Below are 6,761 nucleotides of genomic sequence, written 5' to 3'. Positions count from 1 at the left end.
GGTAAATGGACGCCTTTTCTTTTGTTTAAGTCTACTTAAGTCAATTGGATTCTTACCAGTCAAGGTATATCCGCTTTTGTTGTATGAGTTGTATTTTGGTTTAATGACCCATTCATTCGTTAAATTTGACTCCTTGGAGTTGTTGTATATATATTGTTTGTGTTGCAGATTATTTTGGTTATTTGTGTTGTGATATCGACCCTTCACCACATGGCATGCATTTTTTCACTTCTATATATCGTGGGAAGGTGACACCTTAGGATCGTCATTATGCAGGAGCTAGCGGAGATTCCTTGGGTGCTACATGAACCTTGTCCAATGCCAAACTTGACACAATGCTTATAGTGTGCCTCGGAGGTATTAATGACACGATTCAAGAAATTTGAAGTTCAACATATGTAAAAGTTAGAAGCGAACAACAACGGATTCAAAAATCTATGCAAGTGACCAAAAAAAGATATTTATCTTTACCTAATAATAAAGCGGCTATCGCTTCTGCCCGTTCATCGTTGCGGCAGTTTTGCAGAAAAGTCCCTGTGTTTTTTAGTGTTCAACCCGCAGTCCTTTCTTAGTGAGAAAAATATTTTGTTCAGAAAATTTACAAATAAAACCCTGTGGTTTCAGGGATTCAACCCACGATCCTCGGTGAGTAAATAAAAAATGGTTTGAGACTTTCTATGGGCTGCAGATCGAGCGGCGCCGCTCACGATCCGATTGGGAGCAGGAAGACATAGGCGGAGCTCCGGGAGGCGGGGAACGCCGGGGAAGTGGCAGAGGTCACGATCCAGCCCAACAGATCGTAGTGAAGGCTAGTGGCGGTGCTCCATGACCACGGTGACTCGGTCTTCTGGGAAGAAGAGACGAGGGGGAGACGAGGTGAGATGGAGAGAAGAGAAGGGAGAATAGGGATTGTAAGGCTACCTGTTGCTGGTCCGGCGGCGGCTCCTGTAGTCGGATCCAGGTTTGTGTCCGGATTCCTCTCCTCCCTACAAAAAAAGTATGTCGTGTCATTGCTAATTTCTAGAGATGTCCTCCTACTTGCTGATGCAGATCGCTAGCGCGGGGGTCGGGGTGACTGGCTAGACCCACTCAGGATTGCTGGCAGGGGTGAGTGGCTCGACCCACTCGGGGTTCGAGCTCCTGCGATGTGATGCCCCCGATTCAATTGTGCACTAATCATACACACAATTGTGCACGATCAAGATCAGGGACTCACGAGAAGATATCACAACACAACTCTAAACACAAATTAAAATAATACAAACCTTACATTGCAAGCCAGGGGCCTCGAGGGCTTGAATACATAAGCTCGAATATAAACGAGTCAGCGAAAGAAAGAATATCTGAGTACATACATAAGTTAAACAAGTTTGCCTTAAGAAGGCTAGCACAAAATCATCATAGATCAAAAAGGCAAGGCCTCCTGCCTGGGAACCTCCTAACTACTCTTGGTCGTCGGCGGTCTCCATGTAGTAGTTGGCACCCTTGGGGAGTAGTAATAGTCGTCAGTGGTGGCATCTGGCTCCTAGGATCCACCATCTGATCGCAGCAACTGGGTACAGGGAAAAAATGTAGCAAAGCAACTATGAGTACTCATCCAAAGTACTCGCAAGACTTACATCAGATCTAAACTAATTATGCATCAGTATCAAAGGAATGGGGCTATATCTTTGGACTGAACTGCAGAAATGCCAGAAGAGGGGGAAAGCCTAGCCTATCGAAGACTAGCATCTTAAAGCATCTTGCAGCATTTAGAAGAGTATAGAGTAACATATTATTAAGCAAGTATGTTGTAGTATTAACGCCCAGAGATCCTTTCTCGACTCCCTACGAGAAAGAGATCCCAAAGCCAACATATTCATTTCACAATTCTAGTATCCATTTCTAGTTGTAAAGATCGGGATACAACTCCAAGTCATCCTGTTACTGTGGACACAACTATTTGAATAGATTATCTTCCCTGCAGGGGTGCACCACATTACCCAACACACTCGATCACTCTAGCCGGACACACTTTCCTGGTTCATGCCCGGCCTCGGAAGATCAACACGTCGTAGCCCTACCTAGGCTCAATAGAGAGGCCAACACGCCGGTCTACATCCTAAGCGCGCAGGGGTGGGTCCATCGCCCTTTGCACTCCTGCACGTTACGAGGGCGGACGGGATCAGTCCTGGCGACCTCCTTATACAATGCAAGTGCTTATGCGGACCACCCGGGTGCGCGCCGCTCAGTCGCTCACATCCAAAGAGCTTCAGTTGATACAGACGGCATCGAGTGCCCGTAACTGTTCCCGTGTGGTGGTTAGTGCGTATAGGTCAAAGACCAACTCAGATCAAATACCCAATCTCGTTAGTGTCTTGGGAGCGCGCAGTGATGATCATTGCTTCTGTCACCCCATCTAGAGGACTTGAGGCAAGGGTCAGGCCTAGCCCACTGCAGGGCTGTTTGTCTTCCCGGTCGTGCCACATAATCATCCCGTGGGTACCCTCCAGATCAACCCGACTTCAGTAAATCTCTCGCGGGTACCCCACGGCGCCGACCCGACTTCATCATGGTTCTGTGGTAAAGTCAAAGTAACCGTGTGTCCAAAACAACAAGGGGGGAATCCGAGAAACCACCCTCGATGGAATACACTTGATGTAATCATCAAGGTGAAGTAAGAGGAATCATCCTTGAGGTTCACACTTGAGGCGTTGCACGACAGAGTCGTATCAGGAGTGGTGAAGGAGGAATCACCCTCGAGGACCATGACTGAATTGATACACTACAGAGATATCATCAAAAGTGCGTTACGATGTATCACCCTCGGCACTCGATAGCAACCTGCAGAGTCGTACAACTAAAGAGGGTGAGGTTATGTGTCAGGCTCTGGACGTCGATCGAGTCATCTGATAATCCAGCGGGGGCAACAAGGACAAGATGAGGGGTCACTAATGGATCACTAACCAACCTATAAGCATATATGATAAGCAGGTAAGGTACAAAAGAAGGTTATAAAAGCAAGCTATGCATCAGAATATGAGTAATCATTTACAAAAGCAAAATCTAATGTAGGCATGAGAAAGAATGGAATGGGTGACATCAGAATGATCAAGGGGGGTTTGCTTGCCTGGAAGCTCCGCAGATAGCTACGGAACATTGCCGATGTAGTCGATCACACGGGCATCGGCAACGGTCTTGGGGTCTACCGGAGAAGGAGGGGGAATAAACAATAAATAATAGGCATACAAATGCAACACAAAGCATGACAAGGCAGTAAGCTAAGCTAGGGGTGACCTAACGCAGTGCTAAGTGTTATAGGTGGAGTGAGAAAATAACCGAGAATATTTTCCCGACTCCAGGCAATTATCGGACAGATGAACCGAAGGGGAAGGTTCCATATTTGCAGTGTTGGAGGGGTGTCGTAGGTATGTGGATGACATATTCAGATTCATCATATTTTTCTGATTGATTTTCATATATAAATTATTTTCATCTGACTTATAGATTATTTTATATTAATTTCTAAAGTTTTAAACATTTTTTGAATTTATTTCAATTATTAAATTCAAATTAACCAAAAAGTCAGAAAGGGGCTGGGTGCACCCGGTGCAGTGCACCCAGATTTGCACTAGTGGCCGATAGGCGGGGCCAGTCAACTGCCAACGCAACAGTTGACTGGTCAGCGGGTCCAGTGGGACCCGCCTGTCATTGACTCTGACTAGTTAACATTTTTTAACAAAACTTAACTAGTTAGTTAGTGGCATGGGGCCCACTATCAGTGGGGTTAGCCGGGTTAATTAGAGCTAATGACAACGCCACGTCATCGGCATAACAACGACGCTAATACGGCGTGGCAGAGGAGCTCCGGCCGGCCAATTCCGGCGATGGCTGCACGCGCTGGTGCGCTCTACATGACCTGCGCGACTAAGCGCATCCAACGGCAGCAGCGGCGGGAACTACGGTGGCTTGTAGCAGCGGGGTGAGCGGCGGACGGCGGCGGCAGGCAGCCGCACGAGCGCGGGCAGGCCAGGAGCGCAGCCAGGACACAGGGCGAGGTAGGGGATGCGCGAGCTCACCGAGAGGCCAGAGGGGAGCTCGGGGAGCCGGGGGTGGACCTGGGCGATGAATCATTGGCGAGAAGTGGCGGAGGCCGATGAAGAAGACTAGCCGACGGCGGTGCCGATGAGGTTTCCCCGCCTCGGTCCGGTGTCGTATTCGATGAAGGCGACGCCTATGTGCCTCCTGGACATGCTCCAGTGACGCGGGGTAGCCGGTGGCCATGGCGACACGGCGATGGTGGCGCTCAGCTGCGGCTGTAGAGAGGAGGGTGACGCGAGGGAGGAAGGGGACGGGCGTGCCAGGGAGAGAGAGCAGTCGGGCTCGCTCTTATCCTCGCCCGGGGCGTTGGATGGTCGCCGCGTGGCCATCCACAGCATGGACGCGCGTGGGGCGGCCACCGAGCCCGTGGTGAATAGAGGTAAAGGGTGACCTCTTAGGTGGGTTGGGCTGTGCACTGGGCCTATGCATTGTGCACTTAGGCCCAGTCCATAGTGGGTTTTTCTTTTTCTTTTTTTCCTTTTCTTTTTAAAACTACGGTTTCCTATTTCTTTTAGACACAAAAATAGCTTTATAAAATATAAAACGTACACCTAAAATAGTGTTATAATTTAGGCCACTGCCACATTTGGTTTAGTATTTAAATAAATTACTTAAGAATTTTTATAAATTAAAAAGCAATCAAATAATATTTTTAGTCGTTGTTTTAATTATTTTGGGAAATTAAACAATTTATAAAAAAAATTGGTTCACCACCATAATTGTATATGGATTATTTGCCACATTTTGAACATTTTAGTTTTCATGTTTCGAATTTCTTTAATTCACTTATTATTGAATTTGAATTTGACTTGGATCTTTATCAAGGAAAATTTGACTTAGTCAAACTTGATGAGATGGCATCATTAGTGTGAGGTTACTGTAGCATAACACTGGGGGTGTTACATGCGAGGCCTCGCTGCAGGAGTCTCTATGTTTGTGGTAGCAGGCGGTGATCTTGGGCACGGATACATGTGTCACATCATGCAAACGCAAAATTGTCGGGAAATGCCTTGATGAATCTAGCACAGGATATGTGCAGGTTGCATACAGATCAAGTGAAATTATATGCTTCGGGATCATATGGGAATTGGTACTTTCATAACTGGCGGATTCTCGATGGTATTGGGTCGATACCATTGTGTGCATTACTAGTGCCATGATTGTGGTTAATACCCACAGGAGATTCTATCCCTGTGAGCGGATTAAACAGAGCTAAGTAAACATCATCCATAGGAGATGCATGTGCTGATTAAGTTTAGAGGAGAAAGTGGTTCTTTATTCTTGTAATTTTGGTGCAAATGTCATACAGGGGCAGAGAACAATGGTCATTTGGGAAAGTCTCTTAACTTTTTGGAGATTCCAAGTAAATTTTCGTATGAATTTATGTTAGTTCTACTTCTCCATGATGTTTAATTGCTCGGTTCTTAAGGGTTTGGAAGAGGAGATTACCGTGGTGATCTCATAGCAGATGCCATGGGATGGCTAAAGGTGGGGATAGACGGAAGGGAACTAGTGGGTTTCAGAGGCGAGGTTGGAACGCGCAAGTGTGTGACACAAGACGTACCCAGGTTCGAGGCTCTCCGGAGAGATAACACCCCTACTCCTACCGAATTTGGTTTATATGAAGTAGTTACAGATTTGCTCCTGGAGCTGTTTGGTGGGAAGAGGAATACTGGCCAGTGCATGCCTTGCCTCCCTGATGTGTGTGTGTGTGTTAAGTGAGTCTAGCGAGATCAACTGAGCTCAACCCCTCTACATGGAGGGGCACCGTGGGATCTTATAGGCCGGCCCCCAGGGTTACAATGGTGATATTACATAAGGGTAGGGCCCTGGTGTTTGCGTCTGGGAACCGGCAGTGGGGGCCGCCGGGCCTGCTGGGTCCGTCGGGTGCGGGTCTCACCAGGTGCACCGGGCGCGGGTACAGCCGACTGCTTGGTACTGTGGCACACCTCGTCAGGCGTCAGGTGGCGACACACACTGCCTAGCTATAGGGTAACGCCGCAGGGTGATAACCCACAAGTATAGGGGATCACAAAAGTTTTCGTGGGTAGAGTATTCAACCCAAATTTATAGATCCGACACAAGGGGAACCAAAGAATATTTGCAAGTATTAGTAGCTGAGTTGTCAATTAAACCACACATGTAGATTAATTATCTGCAGCAAAGTGATCAGTAGCAAAGTACTTTGATAGTTTTGATAATAGTGATAGCAGTAATAGTAACGGTAACGGTGATAGCAGTAGTTTTGTAGCAAGTGTAACAATAATGATAGCAGTAGTAACTTAGCAGAAACAATATAAGATAAATTCTTAGGCATTGGATCGGTGACTTGTTGGATGATATTCATCATGAGGCAGTTATAACCTAGGGTGATACGACACTAGCTCCAGTTCATAAATATAATATAGCCATGTATTCCGTAAATAGTCATACGTGTTTATGGAAAGAACTTGCATGACATCTTTTGTCCTACCCTCCCGTGGCAGCGGGGTCCAATTGGAAACTAAGGGATATTAAGGCCTCCTTTTAATAGAGAACTGGAACAAAGCATTAACACACGGTGAATACATGAACTCCTCAAACTACGGTCATCACCGGGAGTGGTCCCGACTATTGTCACTCTGGGGTTGCCGGATCATAACACGTAGTAGGTGACTATAACTTGCAAGATCGGATCTAGA

At 46.8% G+C, this 6,761-nt stretch overlaps 1 long non-coding RNA gene across 1 annotated transcript; it reads right to left on the bottom strand.

Annotated features, from left to right (window-relative positions):
• Positions 1-1,223: 1,223 nt before the first annotated feature.
• LOC123188124 (uncharacterized) lies at positions 1,224-4,337 on the bottom strand. Its single transcript, XR_006494342.1, has 2 exons — positions 4,059-4,337; positions 1,224-1,552 (listed from the first exon to the last, which is right to left on the bottom strand). It is a non-coding gene; the product is annotated as an uncharacterized lncRNA (long non-coding RNA).
• Positions 4,338-6,761: the final 2,424 nt, after the last annotated feature.

Source organism: Triticum aestivum, chromosome 2A (assembly GCF_018294505.1).
Source record: "Triticum aestivum cultivar Chinese Spring chromosome 2A, IWGSC CS RefSeq v2.1, whole genome shotgun sequence".
Lineage (NCBI taxonomy): Eukaryota > Viridiplantae > Streptophyta > Magnoliopsida > Poales > Poaceae > Triticum > Triticum aestivum.
The sequence above is the reverse complement of the archived record's forward strand: the minus strand, read 5'-3'. Positions and strand labels throughout refer to the sequence as shown.